Below are 25,501 nucleotides of genomic sequence, written 5' to 3' on the forward strand. Positions count from 1 at the left end.
CAGTCCCTACTCTAGCTTAACCTTTTCTGCACGCTCAAACTTTTACATAAATTTCCGACACCCCCTTGTTTCTCATATTTCTTTCTTAGGAACATGCTTCCTTTGTATGTCTTTTGTGCATAAAGCTCATAAAAGAGACTCAGACTTTCGTGTATTTCCTTTGTCACTTTCATGCCATTGCATGACATTATTATGTATATTCCTTCCTCCTTTTAGGCCCACACCTCTGTCTTGATGATTCTGAATGCCTTCTTGCCAGTATCATCTACAGGCCCCACATCTCACCAGTGACTCCCCACCTACCACATGTCATGGTAACCTGAAAATTTCAGCACGACTCATCCTACACCTGGGGTGCTTGATCCCACTGACTATCACCAACCTTCTGTTTTTGGAAACACAGTCACACTGTGACAAAGCACCATCTGAGACTGTTTCACACCTACAGTTTCAGGCACAAGTGTTGTGTGTTCTACCACACTCTCCTATCCTTTCATCTCTTCCATTCTCTCATTTCCCTTATATCTACTCTACAAATACCATTTTATCATTTATAAAATACATGGTGACCATAAAAGCACATGTTACACATTGCAAAAGGGAAAAGTACAGGACAAAGTAAAGGGTTAAATGACAACAAAGTATCCATTCACATGGAATCCATGTAGAATAAAACAGTTCTTTGTTAGTTAGATAAGGCTGAGAGTCAGTCCCCTACTGTGTTAAAAATGCCAGTTACTTAGAAATATACCTCTACTTAAAAGTAGAGAAATATTGGTAGTGCCTCTAAATGTGTCCTAAGTTAAATTACAGTATATACAGATCCAGAGTTCCACAATACAACCATTGATTTTAGGTAGGAATCTGTGAGAGACTTGACTGCCTATCTTGCTGAAAGAGCCCCAGGACTAATTAACTTCCCTACCTTCCAAAATAGGACTTTGTTCAGGTGACTTTGGAATGTGGTATCAGAAACCCCATTCATTTCTGCATTTCTGCATTTCTATTCCCTCAGAATAGACACTGTGGACTCATCACTGGCATTCAGAATCCGCACAAAGAACTTATTCCACAGTTCACCATCCTTTAGCTCAGAAGTATTTTGGCTAAGTTTCCAGAGGGACCCATCCCAGAAGACCTCTAGGTGCTCCTTGAACAACAGTAAATGTGCTAAATCTGCTGTACCAAACAGGTCTACCTGGTAGGGAGAAGAACAGTTAGCCAGGATCCTTTGTCCTTCTAGGATCTGTATAGTGAAAGTCACTGAGGGTAAAAACCTCTAGCTGCACCCTAAGGTCAACACTGTAGGAAAAATTCACTATCTTCAAAGCTTGACTGTTCTTATTATAATCATAGGGCTCATGGATTCTGTTTCTTAGAATCAAACTCCTTGGACTCAAGTCTCCATGGACTATTTCTGCTTTGTGTAGCTTTTCCATTATTGTCAAAAGGTTATAAGTAATCAACACTGTTATTTCCTGGGCAATAAATTCACTGTGCTGGAGAAGATCCTGTAGGGTTTATATATTTGTACCAAACAATATAGCCATCTTAGTATTGATAACAGCTGCAAAGCTGATCAGACCCTCTTTTAAACATTTCTTTAACTTGAGGTTGATATAAAAGTCCCATGGGAAAAACTAAGAAGATACCTTTATTATGGTTAGCTCTGCAGAGTTTCTTGGCACCACCCAGAATAACTTATAATCTTCACATATTAGATATTCTTCTTTAAAATAGTAATCCTCATTACCTAATTCAATTTCCTTCTCTATTTCCAACTTAAGCATTGGTTTATCTTCTACAAATATCTCTGCAGAAGTTCTTAACTCTGGTATGAATTTTAGCAGTTGTCTTCAATACTGAGAACACCAGGGTGACTAAACGGGATTTTCTGTAGTCTCACTAGTAAGCTCCAGTCTCTTAGGAATTGGAAGACTTTTGATAGAGGAGATGCTTGTAACTGAGGCAGAAGATCCAGAGAAGCAAGAGGAGTGGGTGACTTCACAACTATCTTCAATAATTGGACTCAGCTTCTTGAGGCTGAGGGTTTGATTGTAGAGGGTACCACACACAGTCTGCTGCTCCTCAGAAGTCTTTGCATCTAGATCCTCTTCCTGCAATAGTCTCTCAGGATCAGAAGGGAGGTCCTTCAAAGACATTATCTCATGAAAAGGAGTGGATGCGAAATGAGCTGCTTTAGCAAAGTCACACGTATCTTCTGGGTTAGGTCAAATAGTTACATTCCTGAAATCTGTGACAATGGCATCCTCACTCAAGGGCTCAGTTCCAGTAAGTTCATCCTTTATTTTATTTTTATGTGGTGCTGAGGATCGAACCCAGGGTCTCATGGGTGCTAGGTGTGGCTCTAGTGAGCCACAACCCCAGCCCCTTAATTTATTCTTTTATATAGCTCTGAATTCTCCCCTCATTTCTAATTCTATTACGCTTCTTCTGCTTTTGCTTCTACATACTCTAGACTTCTGTGATTTCTCTCAGAGGTTATCCCAAACATTCTAAAACTATCCAAAAAGTTATCCCAACTTTCTACCTCCCTGCTAATTTACTTGGCAAAGATACAGAAGCCAAAAGAAAGATTTTGTCTTTGTTTTTAGCTTTTTTTCTGCTCATTTGAACAATCATTTATAAAACTAGCGAGGCTCACTCAGCCCTTTCCACATCATTGCAGAAGAGTAGGTGCCTCTCTTCTACTCAAAGGTTGACATTGCCTGCTGCACTCAGTATTTTGACTAGTGCTATCATCTTTTGAATCTGGGTTTAGCAATTATCACTTAATTTTTCAGAGTCACATAATAACTTCCTTTAGGAGTTTCCTCTCCCTCCACAAATAATCATGAAGTAATGCACAGTTTGTATATATTAGCTATTACTTTCTTTCTCTATTCACAGGTAAGATTTTGAAATCAGCCAACATGCCCTATATCCATTTCTGCACTTGAATTCATTACTTAAATCACTTCAAGTCCAATGTTAACAGCACTTCTTAATTACTATTGTCACTTGTTCCTAAACTTTGCACATCAAATAATTGCTTTTCATGACTTAACTTACAAAGTCTCTTCTTCATTTGAAAATTTGATCTTCCAACTAAGCGAACTGGACTTTGAGACCAGATAAGATGTAAACCCAAGGTGATCCAGAGAGGTGAACCAACGTAGGTACAAGGTCATATGCCAGAGTGACAAATTTCAAACACCAAGTTTGAAGGATCTGATAAAAGGATTGTAGTTAAGTTGAAGAATCTAAGGTTAACATTGTAACAAGACCAACTCAGAAATGATCAAAGTATATCCCCAAACAGTTGTCGGAGAACTGAGTAGGGAACTCATGAGTAATCATCTCTCCTTCTCTCTGATGTTTCCCTCTCATGGTATTTCTCTTTCTCCTGTCCTTTTGTGTCTCGTCATATTCTTCTTTTGATGATAAAGTGTAGATGGATGGATAGATAGACAGATAGATACATGTATGTATATCAGGGTTCTTCAGAGATACAGAACCAATAGGTGAGGAGGAGGAATGAGTTTTAAGGAATTGTTTCATGCAGTTGTGGAGACTGACAAATCTAAAATCTGCAGTATTGGTAGGGAGGCTAGAAAGTCCAACGGGGGTTGTTGCAGTCTTGAGCCTGAAAGCTGTCTGGAGATCTAGAGATGGAATTGCTTCCTCCAAGAGGTTTTTTTGTTTTGTTTTGTTTTTGTGGTTCTGGGGATTGAACCCAGGGCCTTGTGCATGCAAGGCAAGCACTCTACCAACTGAACTATATCCCCAACCCACAGAGGTCTTTTAATACTTTTGATTGACTGTAAGATCCACTCATATTATGGGGTAATCTGCTTTACTAACAGTCTGCTGATTAAAACTTCAGGATAATTTATAAGAATATTCACCATCTCTCTCCTGTTTAATCATCTTCTGTTATATTCACTATAAATCCTGTACTCAAATCATAACAAAACCAGAATTTGCCATGCCCTTTCATGCCTTTCTAGCCCATGTACATTTTATTTTCCATGCTAATATTCCTCTACCTTCCCTACTCTGAGTTCTTCTATGTCCCATTGTGATTATGGCTTCCTTCCAATCTCTCTGAGATTTCTAGGAAAATTTAGCCTTACCCTAGTTCTTTACTTGATTTTGCATGCATTTCTAATTATCTTCTGATTTTGTATTTGTTATTTTTCTACTGGCCATACAAAACACAAGGTTAACTATAGGTGTTGGATGAGTCTGACATGCAGGGTCAGGTCTGGGTTACAGGATCCAGTATAGTGACTTGCTGAGGATGGACATTAAATACTTGTTAATTAAAAGAACAAATGATGATAAAATGAGAAACTGGTTATTTTGGTCTAGAACAAACTTGTCTTGTATAAGACAAACTTGTCTTATAGACATGTAATCAAATATTTGCCTATAAAATTACTCAGAACACTGAATTCATGTGTGAAATTAAAATCCCTACTCCCTAGTATGAAGATGGTTATTAACAACTAATATTCCATAACATTTTTACCTTTGACATTTCTAAGCCACAATATGTACTATAATGAATAAGAAGACCTTTAAAATTTATCATTCTAATGTTGCTGCTTATTATGCATATTAAAATGAGCTTTGGTCCTTGTGAGCTTAATTACTCTAGAAGTAACAGTGACACTTAAGCCGAATGACATTTCATTACTAACCACTGTTGCAAACTGTTACTCTGAAATATAAGAATCTATGGTATCTAATTTTCATAGTGACAATGAAATAAATAATATTATTAAATTTTGTCAATGCTTTAGGTTTCTAATTAAACTAATTATAAAAAATTACTAAAATATCTTTATTGATTTCTCTGATTTCAGAAAAGCAATAGTCATTACTCCATTTTTCCTTGTATGTGTTCTAAAAATTATAGTTTCATTAAAATACCATTAACAAATGGTGAAAATCAGAATGTTTGTATAGGGGGAAGGCATAGCTCACGTGAAATAGTACCATGTAATGACCTGTTGCTTTATCAAATATGTTATGATACAGGTTTAATTCTTGCAATGCTAAAACTATAAACTATGAAAATGGTACAGAAGTGTGTGTGTGTTAGAAAGACTAACATTGAAGATGCTTAAATGCAAGCCAGTATTTTCCTAAATGCTTTAAATTTATTACCTAAAAACCTCAAGAAAACTATTAATTTCTTCTTAAATATGAGTTAATCAAAGTACAGCGATGTTAAACAAAGTTGCTCAAAGACACAAAGAATTAAAAATCAAGTCCTTATTAAAAGCAAACCCTAAGCTTTTCCCTCCTGTTATTAGGCAAGAAAAAAGCTGGTAAGACCATATAATGGTTACCAATTCTAGCGGCTAAAACTATGTGATCAGAGACCATTTCAATGATAATTGAAATATGTTATGGGTGTTCAGACACCACATCATAGAAAACAAATAACAGCCCCAAATTATTGAAGCTCCAAATTAGAAGGCTGATCTTATTCAAATCATTGTCTGAAACTTATCGTTCACCACCCTTGTTAAGATCTAAGTTGGAAAAGTGTACAAAATGTATTTTCTATTCTGATAAAGATCATGTAGGAAGCAAATATTGAGCCTCTGGGGTCAGTGACATTACTGGTTTTTTTTTTTTTTTTTTTTTTTTTTTCCTGTACTGGGAATTGAACTCAGGGGCACTTAACCTTTGAGCCATATACCCATCCCTTTTTTGTATTTTATTTAGAAACAGGGTCTCATTGAGTTGCTTAGCACCTTGCTAAATTGCTGAGGCTGGCTTTGAACTCTCAATCCTTCTGTCTCAGCCTCCGGAGCTGCTGGGATTAAAGACATGTGCCACCACGCTGGATCAGTGACATTACTTCTAACTGAGCATTATTGAGAAACTAAACTTTTAAAAAATGGCCTAAGACACTGCTTTTCCAAATCCATCTCATAATCTTCCTGCTTTCAACATACATTTTCTTAATTATGCCTCTTTTAATGGGAAATAAAGTTGAATCTTACCAGATAACTACTTTTAGAGCCTGGAACACATCTGAATGCCTAAAACTAAGGTGGTATACAGCAAGAAAAACAGGGAAGTGATCAGTTATATTACCATGTACTGCAGATTACAGAGAACAGTACTGCCCACTGAAAACCTTCATATCCCAAGTTATACATTAGAAACTATACTTGCACTAAATTCTCATTATCCTTTCAAAGACTATCAGAACACTTTTCATTGAATCTAACATCTTTATTCTCCTCAATCTGCAGAATCACAGGTTATCCCACCAACCCGACTATTTGAATTCTCCTTCTTCTAATTTCCTGTGTTTTTACAACACAGGAAAACTCTGTTTTCTTACCTCCCTTTTTCAAATCTTTCACTCTGGAACTTTTATTTTATAAACTTCAAGAATCTTCATATTCAATCTGTTTTAGAAAACTCTCTTGTCTCAAGTGAAACAAGGTTTCCTCTCTTATCCCTGAGAGCTCTCTCAATGGCAAGATTATTCTCTTTTCCATCCTAAACTATTTCACCTTCAAGGGATATGGAGGGTGTTCTCTTTGGTCCCTCTTGCTTATTCCAGATATTTTCTTCACCTCTCTTCCAGAAAATGTCCTTCTGTTTTGATGTTCCAATTACTTCGCTGTTTTAACTCCTCCCCTTTCTACTGGCAGTGCAAATTCAGGTGAATTCTCATTTATTGGGAACTTTGCTTCTGGTTTACAGATTTTCATTTTTTTCATATTATATTATTCTCCATGTTAACTTTAGCATTTAAAATTGCTGAATTTTCCCAACACTGATCCATAATAAAAGTTCAGTAAATATGAATTGGTGAAGAGATTTGGTCACACTTTTCTCTCAGATTCAAGTTGAATTTCATGCTCTGCCATTTCTTATTTCCTAATGTGTTTTAATTTTTCATTGCACTAATCATTTTTTTAATCTTTCTTTTTTTGGGGGGGTGGGTGGTACCAGGAATCAAACTCAGCGGCACTCAACCACTGAACCACATCCCCAGTCCTATTTTGCGATTTATTTAGAGACAGGGTCTCACTGAGTTGCTTAGCGCCTTGCTTTTGCTCAGGCTGGCTTTGAACTCAAGATCCTCCTACCTCAGCCTCCTGAGTCACTGCCTTTTTACACCAAGGTGCCTGGTTCATCACACTAATCTTGACAAACACTAAACCCAGTGATTGTAACATGTACATGTATCTGTGCAAGAATCATTTTTCTTTCCTTTTTTCTTGTTTGTGTTTGTGTATGTGTGGATCAACCCCAGCTCCTTGCAGATGATAGGAAAGTGCTCTATCTCTGAGCCACAGCAGAAATTTTAAATATGAATGTTGGTGAAGATCTTATGACTATGAACTCATTTTAGAAAGTGATCACAACATTCAACACTGTCTGGTGGTTAATGAGTCATAATTCTCTGTAAATACTAAGCTTTTTAGGGCTTAATTTTGGGATCCTTTCTTTTGCTGTCCTATACTTTTTCATTACACAGTCATATCAAAATGTGTGCTTCTGAATAACATATATATCTTTATACTCTCAAAATATAAATCAAATAATTATTCCTTTAATTTCCATACTTCTGTTTTTAGGGTTTTTTTAAAAAAAAAAACAAAAAATACAAAAAAAAAAAAAACTTTGCCAAATAGGAGATTAGGTATTCTGGCATTTTTACAAATTCTGTTTGTTTGGAATATTTTTTCTCATCATTTTACCGTCAGCCTGTGAGTGTCTTTGCATATGAGAAGAATTTCTTGGAAACAGTGTATAGTTGGATCTTGTTTTTTTTGAACAATTCTGCTAATCTATATCTTTTAATTGGGGAGTTGAGACCATTTATATTCAATGTTATTATGGATATGTGTTTGTGGTTTACTGCCATTTTGATTTTTTGTTATGTTTAATTCTGTCTTGATACCCATTTAGATGTTTAGTCTTCTATTGATATTTATCTATTTGGGAGTTTTGGAGTTTGTTTCTGGGTTCCTCTGTGTGCAGTTTATCTTTGAGAATTCATTGTAGTACTAGCTTGGTTGCCATGAATTCTTTTATCTTATTCTTATCAAGGAATGTTTTTATTTCCCCTTTGAATATGAAGGAGAGCTTTGCTGGGTATAGCAATCTTGATTGGCAGTTGTTTTCTTTCAGAACTCGAAAAATTTCATTCAAGGTCCTCCTTGATTGTAGAATCTGAGTGGAGAAGTTGCAAATGAGCTTTATTGGTTTGCCTCTCATGTGACCAAATGTTTCTCTCTTGCAACTTTTAATATCCTTTCCTTATTTTCTATGTTAAGCATTTTGATTATGACATGTATCAGAGAACTTCTTCTGTTTAGGTCTACATGGGTCTTGTATGCCTCCTATATGTGATGTGTATCTCCTTTCTGATATTGGGAAATTTTTCTGTGAATATCTCATTGAAAATGTTCTTAATATATATGCCATGGAATATTACTCAGCCATAAAGAATAATAAAATTATTGCATTTGCAGGCAAATGGATGCAGTTGGAGAATATCATGCTAAGTGAGATAAGCCAATCTCAAAAAAACAAAGGACAAATGATCTCACTGATAAGCAGATGATGACACATATAGGAGGTGGGAAGGGGGCAAGAATGGAGGAAGGAGGGACTCTATAGAGGGATAAGAGGGGAAGAAGGGGTGGGGGGGAGGAAAAAATAACAGAATGAATCAAAAACTATTACCCTAGGTAAATGTATGATTACATAAATGGTATGCATCTACTTCATGTACAAACAGAGAAACAAGATGTATCCCATTTGTTTACAATAAAAATGAATTAAAATAAAATGTTCTTAATGCCTTTAGCTTATATCTCTTCTGTCCAAGTGATTCTCAGGTTTGGTCTCTTGATGTTGTCTCAGAGTTCTTGTATATTCTGATTATGTTCTATTTTTTCCCCCTTTATTGCATTCAGTGTACTCAAATTCATGTATCCTGTCTTCAAGGCCTAAGGTTCTGGTTTCAAGTGCTGAAGTCCTATTTTCTGTACAGTCTAGTCTGTTGTTTATTCAAGTGAATTTTAAAAAAATTTGGTTCTTTGTGTCTTTCATTTCTAAAAGTTTTGATTGGTTTCTTTTCAATGTTTCTGTTTATTTATTGAAATTACCTTTCATCTCCCATATTTGATCTTAGTTCATTCCTTATTCTTTTAGTTCTTTGAACATTTTAATGACTAGTGTTTTTATAATTTTATTCTGGAATTTCATCGTCCTCCACAACTGTGGGATCCTATGTAGGGGGATTGTGAATTTGGGGGGAAGAAGATTTGTCTGCCTGCTTCTTCATGTTTTCAAAGATCCTGAACTTTCTCATCACTTGAGATGAATTTCACCTTTATCTTTTAGTGTAGTTTTTTTACTCTATAATTTCTCTCTGTTTTTGTATATGAGTAGATGTCAAGAGGTGGAATCTAAGGTGCTCTCCTGATTGTTCCTCCTTAGTGCCCAGGTTTGGATTTCATATTTTTGTCTCCCCAACTATATGAGTTGAAGAAATATTTTGGCTCAGGTGGGGCTAGATCATAGGTGGGTGAGATTCATTGTTGCTTGGCTGAGTCGTGAGTACTTCTAGCAGCAGGATCTGTACTCTGTAATCTTGAAGTGTCTCTCAGTCATTTCCATCCCTGTTGGTGGTGGGAGAGCAATAGCATTAATGTCAGCCACAGATGTACAGTTTTGAGATAAATTTTCAGTGTCTACTTTGATATCTATAATAGTAATTGTCACCCATACAGAAATGATGTCAGTGTTTAACATCAGTATCAGTGATGCCAAAATGTGAACTAGATCAGGCATTCAACATTAGGTGTCTAATATATCATCCACTGTAATAATAATCACAGCAACATGAATGGGGTATGAATAATAAATAAATTTAGCAGAGTAGGATACAACTCAAAAGTTGATAATTTTTCTATACTCCAACAGTGATTTAGCTGAGAAAGAAATTAGGAAAACCATCCCCTTCACAATATCTCCATAAAATAAAATAAAATAAAAAACTTGGAATTAATCTAACCAGTGAAGTAAAAGATCTCTACAATGAAAACTATAGAACAAAGAAGAAAGAAATTGATGATGACCTTAGAAGATGGAAAGACCCCCCATGTTCATGGATAGGCAGAATTAATATTGTCAACGTGGTTATATTACCAAAGCAATATACAGATTCAATGCAATCCCCATCAAAATACCAATGGCATTCTTCGTAGAACTAGAAAAAAACAGTCCTGAGATTCATTTGGAAGAATAGGAGACCTAGAACAACCAAAGTAATTCTGAATAAGAAAAGTGACACAGGAAGCATCACAATACCCAATCTCAATTGATACCACAGAGCCATAGTAACAAAACCAGCATGGTACTGGCATCAAAATAGACATGAAGACCAATGTAATAGAAGACCCAGAGACTGGGCTGGGGAGATAGCTCAGTTGGTATCTAGAGCAAGCACTAGGCCCTGGGTTCGATGCCCAGCACCACAAAAAAAAAAAAAAAAAAAGACCCAGAGACTAAGTCACATACTTAAAGCCATCTGTTACTTGACAAAAGTGCCAAACAATACATTTTGGAGAAAATAAAGCCTTTTAAAACCAATGGTGCTGGGAAAATTGGATATCTTTATGTCAAAAAATGAAATTACATCCCTTTCTTTCACTCTGCACAAACGTCAAATCAAAATACATCAAAGTCTTAGGAATTATTTTGCAACTGCTAGAATAAAACACAGGATCAACACTCCATCATAAAGGTGCAGACACTGACTTCCTCAACAAAACCTATAAAGCTCAAAAAATACAACCAAGTGTCAATAAGTGGGATGACATTAAATTAAAATCTTCTGCACAGCAAACAAGAGAATGAAGAGAGACCCTACAGAATGGGAGAAAAGTCTTTGCCAGCTGCTCTTCTAACAGGGGGTTAATATCCAGAATTTTAAATAACTGAAAACAAAAACAAAAGAAACTCAATGCCAAAACATACAAACAAAAAACTCAAATAACCTAATTAATAAATAGGCAAAAGAACTAAATGGACATTTCTCAAAAGAAGAAACAAAAATAGTCAACAAATACATAAAAAAATGCTCACATCTCTAGTAATTAGGGGGAAGCAAATAAAAACTATTAAGATTTTATCTTGGTTTTTCAAGATGGCAGACTAGAGGGTGGCTGCATTTCATGTTGCTCCAGGACTCAGGATTCAAGAAGAGGAGATATTGAGAGACTGGGGACCAACTCAAAGCCACCGGTGAACTCGGACAACTGGGAGCATTGTAGAGGAGGATCACTCAGCATGATGCTTGGACTCGGAGCAACCCACCGGGGCTCCAGGCGGCTGCCCAGAGGAGGAGCTGTGAAGCGAGCTGCTGGGACTCAGAGCAACCGCTCCTGAACACCAGGGGTGGGGGGATGCCCAGATGAGGAGGCATGCGGTGGGTCGCTTGGACTCAGAGTGGCTGCACCAGAGCTCCAGGCGACTGCCCGGAGGAGGAGACATGAGGCGGGTTGCTTGGACTCAGACAGAGCTCTCCTGAACACCGGGGGGGCGGGGGCTGCCTGGAGGAGGAGGAGGAGTGTGATGGGTCACTTGGACTCAGAATGATGCACCAGGGCTACGGGCAGTTGTCGGGAGGAGGAGTTGCGCAGTGAGTTGCTTGGACTCGTAGTGACCGCACCGGAACACCATGTGGCTACCCGGAGGAAGAGGCATGCGGTGGGTCACTGGGACTCGGAGTGACTATATGGGGCTCCAGGTGGTGGCTCAGAGGAGGGGCCACATAGCCAGGTGATTAGGTGCAGAGCAGGGTCCCAGGACCTAGGCAGCTTCTTGATGGAAGAGCCACGCAGAGACAAGCTGAGGGGCAGAGCGAAGGTTCCAGGACTGCGGGCAGCTTCTCTGAGGAGGGGCAGCCTAAGGAGACTTGTCTGCGAAGGGTGAGGCTCCCAGGCCCAGGAGGTAGGTCCAGGCCCCTGGGAACATTGCAGAGGAAGACAGCCCAGCCCAGGCAGTAGTTGTGGATTGAGGGGAACCTCTAGGAGGGGAACTAACCAGCGAGACCTCCCCACTGGGTGAGTCTTCCCTGCCGGGTGAGGTTTTCCCACAAGGACTGTAAAACCAGAGACATAGGCCCAAACAGGCCTTACCTCAGCCCGCAGCCTAGTTCCCCTTTGGATGACCATTGGTCAACAAGTGCAGGCACCTCTGCCCACTAGCAGGGAATATACGCCACCTGAGGGTCACTACCCTAGAGAGGCAGCTTCTTCGTGGAACTCCGCATTATCAACTTCCTCCAACACTTCAGGCTACTGAAGGATAAGAGGGGATATACTAGAAATCTTCAGGGATATTATAAGTCGATAGAGGAAATCTGCAATATCTTAATGACCCACTGATTCCTAAACAATATGAGAAAACAAGGGAAGAAAATGCCCCAAACAAATCTAGGTGTTACATCAATAAAATGTAACATGACAGCATGGCAGAAGAAATGACAGAAAGGGAGTTCAGAATGTACATAATTCAAATGATCAGAGAAGCAAATGATGAGATGAAAGAGCAAATGCAGGCATTGAATGATTGCACCAATCGACAGTTAAAAGAGCAAATACAGGAAGCAAAAGATCATTTCAATAAAGTGTTAGAGATATTGAAAAAAAACCAAACAGAAATCCTTGAAATGAAGGAAACAATAAACCAAATTAAGAACTCCATAGAAAGCATAAACAATAGGATAGAACACCTGGAAGACAGAACCTCAGATATTGAAGACAAAATATTTAGTTGAACAAACAGAGAAGATGGTAAGAACTCATGAAGAGAATCTACAAGAACTATGGGATATCATGAAAAGGCCAAATTTAAAAATTATTGGGATTGAGGAAGGCTTAGAGAAACAAACCAAAGGAATGAACAATCTATTCAATGAAATAATATCAGACAATTTCCCAAATCTGAAGAATGAAATGGAAAATCAAGTTCAAGAGGCTAATAGGACTCCAAATACACAAAATTACAACACACCCACACCAAGCACATTATAATGAAAATACCTAACATACAAAAAAAAGACAGAATTTTAAAGGCTGTGAGAGAAAAGAACCAAATTACATTCAGGGGGAAACCAATACGGATATCAGCAGATTTTTCAATCCAGACCCTAAAAGCTAGGTACAACATTTTTCAAGCTCTGAAAGAAAATGGATGCCAACCAAGAATCTTATTCCCAGCAAAACTTACCTTCAAATTTGATGATGAAATAAAATCCTTCCATGATATACAAAAGCTAAAAGAATTTACAAAATGAAAGCCAGTATTACAGAACATTCTCAGCAAAATATTCCATGAGGAAGAGATGAAAAACAAAGAAGCAAATCAGCAAAGGGAGGAATTATCCTAAAGGAATTGTCAAATAAAGGAGGAATCAAGTCGTGTCAAAAAAATTAAATAAATAAATTAAAAACAAATGAGCCAAATGACCAGGAATACAAATCATATCTCAATAATAACCCTGAAGGTTAATGGCCTGAACTCATCAATCAAAAGACATAGACTGGCATATTGGATTAAAAAAAAGATCCAACAATATGCTGCCTGCAAGAGACTCACCTCATAGAAAGAGATACCCATAGACTAAAGGTGAAAGGATGGGGAAAAATATACCATGCACATGGACTCAGCAAAAAAGCTGGAGTATCCATCCTCATTTCAGATAATGTGGACTTCAAGCCAAAGTTAGTCAGAAGGGATAAAGGACATTTCATACTGCTTAAGGGAAGCATAAATCAGCAAGACATAACAATCATAAACATCTATGCCCCAAACAGTGGCTCATCCATGTATGCAAACAAATCCTTCTCAATTTCAGAAACCAAATAGACCATAACACAATAATACTAGGTGATTTTAACACACCTCTCTCACCACTGGACAGATCTTCCAAACAAAAATTGAACAAAGAAACCATAGATCTCAATAACACAATCAATAATTTAGACTTAACAGACATTTATAGAATATACCATCCAACCAAGAGCGAATACACTTTCTTCTCAGCAGCACATGGATCCTTCTCTAAAATAGACCATATATTATACAACAAAGCTAATGTTAGCAAATACAAGAAGATAGAGAAACTACCTTATATTCTATCAGATCATAATGGATTTAAATTACAAATAAATGAAAGAGTAAAAAACAGAAACTACTCCAACACCTGGAGATTAAACAATATGCTATTATATGATGAATGGATAACAGAACATATCAGGAAGGAAATTAAAAAATTCTTAGAGGTAAATGAGAACAAAGAAACATCATATCAAAATCTCTGGGACACTATGAAAGCAGTACTTAGAGGAAAATTTATTTCATGGAACACATTCAATAAAAGAAGTAAAACTCAACAAACAAACGACCTACAATACAGCTCAAAGCCCAGTAAAAGAAGAACAGACCAAGACCAAAAGTAGTAGAAGACAGGAAATAGTTAAACTCAGAGTTTAAATCAACGAAATTGAAACAAAAGAAACAATACAAAAAATTGACAAAATAAATAGTTGGTTCTTCGAAAAAAATAAACAAAATTGATAAACCTTTAGCCACACTAACAAAGAGAAGACAAGAGAAAAACCCAAATCACTAAAATTCAGAATGAACAAGTAAATATCACAACAGACACGATTGAAATACAAAACATAATTAGAAACTATTTTGAAAATCTATACTCCAACAAAATAGAAAATTTCGAAGACATCAACAGGTTTCTAGAGACATATGAATTGCCTAAACTGAACGAGGAGGACATACACAATTTAAATAGACCAATTTCAAGTAATGAAATAGAAGAAGTCATCAAAAGCCTACCAACAAAGAAAAGTCCAGGACCAGATGTGTTCTCAGCCAAGTTCTACAAAACCTTTAAAAAAGAGCTCATTCCAATACTTCTCAAAGTATTCCATGAAATAGAAGAGGAGGGAATCCTCCCAAACTCATTCTATGAAGTCAATATTACCCTGATACCTAAACCAGACAGAAACACATCGAGGAAAGAAAATTTCAGACCAATATCCTTAATGAACATCGACGCAAAAATTCTCAACAAAATTTTAGCAAATCACATACAAGAACATATTAAAAAGATAGTGCACCATGATCAAGTGGGATTCATCCCAGGAATGCAAGGTTGTTTCAACATCAGGAAATCAATAAATGTAATTCTCTATATCAATAGACTTAAAGTGAAGAATCACAAGATTATTTCGATAGATGCAGAAAAAGCATTTGATAAAATACAGCACCGTTTCATGCTCAAAACACTAGATAAAATAGGGATAGTGGGAACATTCTTTAACATTGTAAAGGCCATCTATGCTAAGCCCATTGCCAATATCATTCTAAATGGTGAAAAACTGAAAGTATTCCCCTAAAAACTGGAACAAGGCAAGGATGCCTTCTTTCACCACTTCTATTCAATATTGTCCTTGATACTCTAGCCAGAGCAATTAGACAGACCAAAGAAATTAAAGGGATATGAATAGGAAAAGAAGAACTCAAACTATCACTATTTGCTGATGATTATGATTATATACTTAGAGGAACCAGGAAATTCCACCGGAAAACTTTTAGAACTCATAAGTGAATTCAGTAAAGTAGCAGGATATAAGATCAATGCACATAAATCTAATGCATTTTTATACATAAGTGATGAATCTTTGGAAAGAATAATTAGGAAAACTATCCCATTCACAATAGCCTGGAAAAAAATAAAATACTTGGGAATCAATCTCACAAAAGAGGTGAAAGACCTCTACAATGAGAACTACAGAACACTAAAGAAAGAAATTCAAGAAAACCTTAGAAGATGGAAAGATCTCCCATGTTCTTGGATAGGAAGAATTAATATTGTTAAAATGGCCATACTACCAAAAGTGCTCTACAGATTCAATGCAATTCCAATTAAAATCCCAATGATGTACCTTACAGAAATAGAGCAAGCCATCATGAAATTCATCTGGAAGAATAAGAAACCCAGAATAGCTAAAGCAATCCTTAGCAGGAAGAATGAAATAGTGGGTATCACAATACCAGATCTTCAACTCTACTACAAAGCAATAGTAACAAAAACGGCATGGTATTGGTACCAAAATAAAAAGGTAGATCAGTGGTACAGAATAGAGGACACGGACACAAACCCAAATAAATACAATTTTCTCATACTAGTCAAAGGGGCCAAAAATATGCAATGGAGAAAAGATAGCCTCTTCAACAAATGGTGCTGGGGGAATTGGAAATCCATATGCAACAGAATGAAACTAAACCCATATCTCTCACAATGCACAAAACTAAACTCAAAATGGATTAAGAACCTCAGAATCAGACCCACAGACCCTGCAGATTATAGAAGAAAAAGTAGGTCCAGATCTTCAACATGTCGGCTTAGGACCAGACTTCCTCAACAGGACTCCCATAGCACAAGAAATAAAAGCAAGAATCAATAACTGGGATAGATTCAAACTAAAAATCTTCCTCTCAGCAAAGGAAATTATCAGCAATGCAAAGAAAGAGCCTACAGAGTGGGAGAAAATCTTTGCCAATCATACTTCAGATAGAGCACTAATCTCCAGAATCTATAAAGTACTCAAAAAACTCTACACCAAGAATGCAAATAACCCAATCTACACATGGGCTAAGGAAATGAACAGACACTTCACAGAAGAAGATATACAAGCAATCAACAAACATATGAAAAAATGTTCAATATCTCTAGTAATAAGAGAAATGCATATCAAAACCACCCTAAGATTCCATCTCACCCCAATTAGAAAGGCGATTATCAAGAATACAAGCAACAACAGGTGTTGGCGAGGATGTGGGGAAAAAGGTACACTCATACTTTGCTGGTGGGGCTGCAAATTAGTGCAGCCACTCTGGAAAGCAGTGTGGAGATTCCTTAGAAAACTTGGAATGGAACCACCATTTGACCCAGCTATCCCACTCCTTGGCCTATATCCAAAGGACTTAAAATCAGCATACTACAGAGATACAGCCACATCAATGTTCATAGCTGCTCAATTCACAATAGCCAGATTGTGGAACCAACCTAGATGCCCTTCAATTGATGAATGGATAAAGAAACTGTGGTATATATATATACAATGGAATAATACCCATGAAGAATGATAAAATTATGGCATTTGTAGGCAAATGGATGAAATTGGAGAATATCATGCTAAATGAGATAAGCCAATCTCTAAAAACCAAAGGATGAATGATCTGGTTGATAGGCGGATGATGACACATATAGGGGGTTGGAGGAGTTAGTGTTAGGGTTAGAGTTAGGGTTAAGGAGGGGGGCAAGAATGGAGGAAGGAAGGACTGTATAGAGGGAAAAGAGGGGTGGGAGGGGTGGGAGGGGTGGGAGGGGTGGGGGAAAGGGAAAAAATAACAGAATGAATCAAACAACATTACCCTATGTAAATCTATGATTACACAAATGGTACTCCTTACTCCATGTACAGAGAAACAACATGTATCCCATTTGTTTACAATAAAAATAAATAAATGAAAAAAGAAATAAAATCAGCATACTAAAGGACAAATGATCTCCATGATAAGCAGATGATGACACATAATGGGGTTGAGAGGGGGGCAAGAATGGAGGAAGGAGGGACTACTGTATAGAGGGAAAAGAGCAGTGGGAGGGTTGGGGGGAAGAGAAAAAATAACAGAATGAATCAAAAACTATTACCCTATCTAAATGTATGATTACACAAATGGTATGCCCCTACTTCATGTACAAACAGAGAAACAAAGATGTATCCCATTTGTTTACAATGAAAATAATTTAAAAAAGAAAAAAAAAGATTTTATCTCACTCCACTCAGAATGGCAATTTTCAAGAATATGAATAATAATAAATGCTGGCAAGGATGTGGGACAAAGGTAAATTCATTCATTATTGTCAGGACTGAAAAATTTGTAAAACCAATCTGGAGAGTGGTGTGGAGATTCCTCAAAATACTAGGAATGGATCCACCATATGACCCAACTATCCCACTCCTCAGTATTTATCAAAATTGGCATACTATAATGATAAAACCACTACAACGTTTATATTAGCACAATTCACAATAGTCAAATTATGGGATCAACCCAGATATCTGTCAATAGATGAATGGATCAAGAGAATATGTATCTGTACACAATGGAATTTTACTCAGCTAGAAAGAGTGAAATAATGGCATTGCCAGTAAATGAATGGAAACAGAAAAAATCATGCTAACTGAAATAAGTCAGATTCAGAAAATCAGGGGCTGAATTTTTCTTTCATACATGGAAGTTAAAGCAAAATAAGGGAAAGAAGGCAGTGGGAGAGCAGATTGGATATGAAGATACAGAGAAGATCAGTGGAATAGAAATAGAAGAATGCGAGGGAAATTTTCTTTCCTCGATGTGTCTCTGTCTGGTTTAGGTATCAGAGTGATATTGGCTTCATTTCAGACCAATATCCTTAATGTATATCGATGCAAAATTTCTCAACAAAATTTTAGCAAATCGCATACAAATATATATTAAAAAGATAGTGCACCACGATCAAGTGGGTTTTATCCCAGGGATGCAAGGTTGGTTCAACATTCGGAAATCAAAAAATGTCATTCACCATATCAACAGACTTAAAGTTAAGAATCACATGATTATTTCAATAGATGCAGAAAAAGCATTTGATAAAATACAGCATCCCTTCATGCTCAAAACACTAGAAAAAATTGGGGTAGTGGGAACATTCCTAAACATTATAAAGGCAATCTACTCTAAGCCCATGGCTAATATCATTCTAAATGGTGAAAAACTGAAAGCATTCCCCCTAAAAACTGGAACAAGGCAGGGATGCCCTCTTTCACCGCTTCTATTCAACATCGTCCTTGAGACTCTAGCCAGAGCAATCAGACAAACCAAAGAAATTAAAGGGATACGAATAGGAAAAGAAGAACTCAAACTATCCCTGTTCGCTGATGACATGATTATATATTTAGAGGAACCTGGAAATTCCACCAGAAACTTTTAGAACTCATAAGTGAATTCAGTAAAGTAGCAGGTTACAAGATCAATGCTCATAAATCCAATGCATTTTTATACATAAGTGATGAATCTTCAGAAAGAGAAATTAGGAAAACTACCCCATTCACAATAGCATCGAAAAAAATAAAATACTTGGGAATCAATCTCACAAAAGAGGTGAAAGACCTCTACAATGAGAACTACAGAACACTAAAGAAAGAAATTCAAGAAAACCTTAGAAGATGGAAAGATCTCCCATGTTCCTGGATAGGCAGAATTAATATCGTCAAAATGGCTATACTACCTAAAGTGCTATACAGATTCAATGCAATTCCAATTAAAATCCCAATGATGTACCTTGCAGAAATAGAGCAAGCAATTATGAAATTCATCTGGAAGAATAAAAAACCTAGAATAGCTAAAGCAATCCTCAGTAGCAAGAGCGAAGCAGGGGGTATTGCAATACCAGATCTTCAACTCTACTACAAAGCAATAGTAACAAAAACGGCATGGTATTGGTACCAAAATAGACAGGTAGATCAATGGTACAGAATAGAGGACATGGACACAAACCCAAATAAATACAATTTTCTCATACTAGACAAAGGTTCCAACAATATGCAATGGAGAAAAGATAGCCTCTTCAACAAATGGTGCTGGGAAAACTGGAAAACCATATGCAATAGAATGAAATTAAACCCCTATCTCTCACCCTACACAAAACTCAACTCAAAATGGATCAAGGACCTCGGAATCAGACCAGAGACCCTGCATCTTATAGAAGAAAAAGTAGGTCCAAATCTTCAACTTGTTGGCTCAGGATCAGATTTCCTTAACAGGACTCCCATAGCACAAGAAATAAAAGCAAGAATCAACAACTGGGATAGATTCAAACTTAAAAGCTTTCTCTCAGCAAAGGAAACTATCAGAAATGTGAAGAGAGAGCCTACAGAGTGGGAGAATATCTTTGCCAACCATACCTCAGATAGAGCGCTAATTTCCAGAATCTATAAAGAACTCAAAAAACTCTACACGAAGAATACAAATAATCCAATCAACAAATGGGCTAAGGAAATGAACAGACACTTCACAGAAGAAGATGTACAAGTAATCAACAGATATATGAAAAAATGTTCAACATCCCTAGTAATAAGGGAAATGCAAATCAAAACTACCCTAAGATTTCATCTCACCCCAATTAGAATGGCGATTATCAAGAATACAAGCAACAATAGGTGTTGGCGAGGATGTGGTGAAAAAGGAACACTCATACATTGCTGGTGGGGTTGCAAATTAGTGCAGCCACTCTGGAAAGCAGTGTGGAGATTCCTCAGAAAGCTTGGAATGGAAACATCATTTGACCCAGCTATCCCACTCCTTGGCCTATACCCAAAGGACTTAAAATCAGCATACTATAGAGATACAGCCACATCAATGTTCATTGCTGCTCAATTCACAATAGCCAGATTGTGGAACCAACCTAGATGCCCTTCAGTTGATGAATGGATAAAGAAACTGTGGCATATTTATACAATGGAATATTACTCCGCAATGAAGAATGATAAAATTATGGCATTTGTAGGCAAATGGATGAAATTGGAGAATATCATGCTAAGTGAGATAAGCCAATCTCAAAAAACTAAAGGACGAATGATCTCGCTGATAAGCGGATGAGGACATATAATGGGGGGTGGGAGGGGCTAGCATTAGGTTTAGGGTTAGGTTTAGAGTTAGGCTAAGGAGAGCGGCAAGAATGAAGGAAAGAAGGACTGTGTAGAGGGAAAAGAGGGGTGGGAGGGGTGGGGGGAGGGGAAAAATAAAATAAACATTATTACCCTATGTAAATGTAAAAAAAAAAAAAAAAAAGAATGCGAGGGAGCGAGGGAGGAAAGGAAAAGCAAAGAAATGAAATATGGAATGAATCTAACAGAATCATGTTAAATACATATATGAATGTACCAAAGGGAATATCTCCTTTATGTATATGTAGAAAGCACCATTCAAAAATAAATAAAGGAGTGACGGAAAATCAGTAGAGTGAAGGAGAGAGAAAAGGAAGGAGGAGAGAAGAAAGGGGAGACAGAATGGGGACTGAAATCAAATTCCTTGAATGTATAATTATGTCAAAATGAACTTAGATAATATGTATAAATATGATGTTCTAATAAAAAAATAAAAATGTCCTAAAATTTTGTTTCTTTAATTTTAAATGACTATAATTAATAATATATTGTAGCTTTGATATATGACTAAATCTATCTACGGATAATGGTTTTCCATTACAATGTGTTTTATTATTTTCTGTACTATTTCTACATATCAAATTTTATCTAGATTTTTTTATTTTCTCGACTGGATTAGCACTATATTATCTGCATTTTTATCTTAAAAAATTATAGTTAAAATACATTTGTGCTTATCTCCTTGTGAATGTATTCAGAAATTACTCTCCAGCAGATGATTTCATGAAACCAATGTAAAAATTTCTCAAAGGAATAAATTGAAATAGAAAACAATGAAACAAATTTTTGAATTAGTATAAGCCTTTGGTCATAATTTTAAACATTTTTCTTTGTCAAGTATCAGACCTTTCAATTCAATTCAATTCAATTATGCATGAAAAGTCCTTAAACCCATTGTACAAGCAGTAATTAGCTACACAGAAAATTTTATTTTGAAAGGAGACACTGGACTCAGTTTTGTTAAAATTTTATGGTTTTACTAAGAAAAAAATGCTTAGTCAAATTTATATGCTGAATGATAGTGTTCTTTCCAGAAATAGAAATAAAAAGTGCTGTAAAATGTGAAGAAACTTAATTCAGAATTCTAGCATATTAAACTTTAACATGTGGGTAAAATAAGCAGAAGTTTTAAAGGACATATTCTAACATGATTTCTTATGTTCTCCAGAATTTGATAAAAATTTTGTTATAATACTAAAAATAAAGTGTATAATTTTTACTTGATTAAATTCTTAAGAAAAATCATTTTCTATTCCATTGATTTGAAAGGACAATCAAGTCCCATGTTCTTTTGTAGGACACAAAAATAAGCTTTATATACTTGATCTCATATTTGAAAAATATTCTTGAAATGTTAGTAGAATATTTTGTGTTTTTTTGCCAAAAGATCCTCAAGAGGCATTCTATAACTTAGGTATGACTCCATTGCCAAACATATTACTTTATTTCATAAAATATGTTGTTATTTATCCCCAATAAATGAACATGGTTTCTCTTTTTTGTTTTTATTTTTATTTCTTAGACATTATTTCTCCTTACACTCCTTTTTTATGTTAACCTGAAATAGCAATGTTGCTTTTCATGGATTTTGCATTTTAAAGCAAAGCAAATCTATAAGTTTAATGCAGGAATTCACCTCATTTAACATGCAAATAAGTGGAAAATCTTTTGCTATTATGTGTTAGACATTTAAATAAAATAACTCGAAACATAAAAATAACTGTTTATAGTTAATGTATTATTTTATGTTTAGTCACAATATGTAATTGATTTTGAAGTGATATTGCATATTATTATGATGTTTACACTTTTCTAAAGGAGGCAGAAGTTTTACAATATTAATGGCTTTGACAAACTTTTACTAATTTTTAATTTAGTGGATTTTACTTAAGCCATACTACAAGGCAATTTAGTACTATTAAAGACTTAATGATAAATGAGAATAAAACCAACTGAATTAAGTGTTTAAATCCAAATGTTCTATATATTACAAAGCAACCATTCCTGAGGTTAGCTGGGAATTATGATTGACACACAAAGCATAAAAATAGAAAAAAAAATAGAATTTGTAGATAAGTCTAAGAATTGCATTTTTGAATTATGATTCTTCTCTTGTAGAAACTTGAGGCCTCAATTCCCTATACAAAAAAATTCAATTCAAATTGTACTGAAGTTCCTAAAAAAGACATAATCAAAATTTTTGAAACAACATATGGAAGGACCCTCCTTAAAAGTTTTGTCTAAAAACTGGAAGCTATGAAAAAATGACTGTTTTTCAAAAGCATAGTAGAATTTACAGAATCAAAATTATAATAATCACCATTGAAAGTACTACAAACCAGGAGTATTTTCAATAAAGTATAGCCCCATTTCTTATAGGCTTTCCCATTTAAAGCTAAAAATTCTTGTGAAAACAAAACAAACATAGGTAGTCTCCTCAAAGAAGAAAAAACTTGGGATGCCAGGGATTTGGCAATTTGAGGAACAAGGGCTGGGGATTGTTCTCTAGATTTCCTTATTTGTCCCGTATATTCAAGACAGGGCACTGCAGAGATCTATAACCTATAATGGCCAACAGGCACAGACCAATAGAGTTCCATGCAAAACCTGTCTATCATAGTCCAAAGTTGGAAAAAGAATATCTAATAAAAGGGGATTTCTTTTTGTTTATTTTTATTTATTTGTCTCGTGAAACTACTCCTATTCCAGTGCTACATCACACATACACTTATGTATCATACATGGTTTCATTAGGGCCAAACAGCCAGTACCTGTTGGGTGATGTCTAGCTGGTCCAAGTATAGAACTAATGTTCTTTGAAATAACAAAATGCTTAATCTTTCATAATGAGACTATGTCTGTAGGACACAGGAGACAGCTAACAGAGCTCTGAAGGTACAAAATTAGAAAACCTTGAGAAACAAAACAAACTAAGTAGTACTCAAGATGTGATTCTGAAACAAAAAAGGAAATAAGAACTAAGGAAATCTGAAAAACTATAAAGCTTAATAATGTATCAATATTTAATTAACTTCATTAATTTTTAAGTGTACTGTATACATGTATGATATTAATAGTACAAAAAAATGAATGTGTCCTAGAAATCTCTCTTTGCCACTTTTGCTCTTTTTCTGCAAATTTAAGTATACCTTAAAGTATAATTTACTTTTAAAAAATAACCAAACAGAAACTATAGAACCAAAAGATATAATACCCAAATTAAAATCTCACTTGCTTGGTTCAGTAACAGATGGAAGATGAGAGAGGACAGAATCAGCAAATTTAAATATAGATTCTTGTGAAGTTTATTTAACCTGAAAAGCACAGAAATAACAGACTAATAAACAAAAGCCAGAATTTAATAGAAGTTAATATTTAAAATTGGAAGTTATATTTAAAATTGAAAAGTTATGAACTGAGTAATAAATCGGAAGAAATTATCCACAATGAAGTTTAGAGAGATTAACAGTTGAAAATTAAACTAAACATGATGACACACATCTGTAATCCCAGCATCTTGGGAGGTTGAGGCAGGAGAATCACAGTCTGAGGCCAGCCTAGGCAACATGGCTTATTTAGACTCTGAAAATTTGAAAAAAAGGACCAGGGACATAACCCAGAGGTAGAACACTTGAGTTCTATCCCCAGTACTTACATTCGAAGAATAGAAGATTAGAAAAGAGAGAACCAGCAATAGATGACAAAGTAGACAAAGTTAAATATCTAACATGTTTTAAATCGGAGACAAGAAGAATGAAGCAGTCAGGCAATAATGCCTGAAGAATTTCTAGAAAAAAATGAATATCAATTTGCAGATTCAAAGATTCAAAAAACACATGAGATTAATTAAAAAGAAATACATACCTAAAAGCATCATAGAAAACTTTTTAAAAATTCAAGAAAGAGAGAAAAATAAGAAAGGTAAAAGACTGACATGAGCCTTCTTAACTGCAATAATGAAAAAGCAGTAGATAGTGGAGTGAGTTGGAAGAAACCATCAAAACACAGTTCTTTAATTCTCAAAGTACTTTTAAAGATTGAATTTAAATAAAGTCACAAAAGTACATACTCCCAGAAAGTACAATTTACTAAGGGTGCAGTAAGAAGTCATAGAAAGTCTGAAAATTCTACATTCATCAAAATTATTTAATGAATGTATGAAAAACATTTTATCTGATAGAACCCTAACAGTCCAATTTAATGGTTCATTTTCATAAATATAAATATATAGGGAGGATATAATTTTAATCTTAAGCATTTGAAGAAACTGTTACAACAGAAAGAAACAGTGAAGGACAGCATGGGACAGGAAAATGGAGAATCATCTTATTCCTAAAACATACATGCAGAAAAATTAGAGAAACAAATCATTAAGCTATTATGCTTTTCTAAAATACATGATATAATATGAAGACCTTGACTTCATAGTAGAAATGCTATTTTGATTTACATTAGAAAATCAGTTACTATAAATCATTGCATTAATACATTAAATGAGATAAATCATATGTGACCATTTTAACATAGACCATTTAAATATAACATTGTTTAAAATTCAATATCCACTTACAATAAAATTCTTAGAAAACTAGGAATAAAAAAGAATTTGTCAAAATTTAAATAATTTTGTTAAGTCATCCTTAATAGTA

The 25,501-nt window shown here is 35.5% G+C and overlaps 1 pseudogene; it reads right to left on the reverse strand.

The window, feature by feature from the left end:
- Positions 1–852: 852 nt before the first annotated feature.
- Positions 853–25,501, reverse strand: part of LOC124962880 (mitotic checkpoint serine/threonine-protein kinase BUB1 beta-like) — a 73,931-nt pseudogene continuing 49,282 nt past the window's right edge.

Source organism: Sciurus carolinensis, chromosome 13, assembly GCF_902686445.1.
Source record: "Sciurus carolinensis chromosome 13, mSciCar1.2, whole genome shotgun sequence".
Taxonomy (NCBI): domain Eukaryota; kingdom Metazoa; phylum Chordata; class Mammalia; order Rodentia; family Sciuridae; genus Sciurus; species Sciurus carolinensis.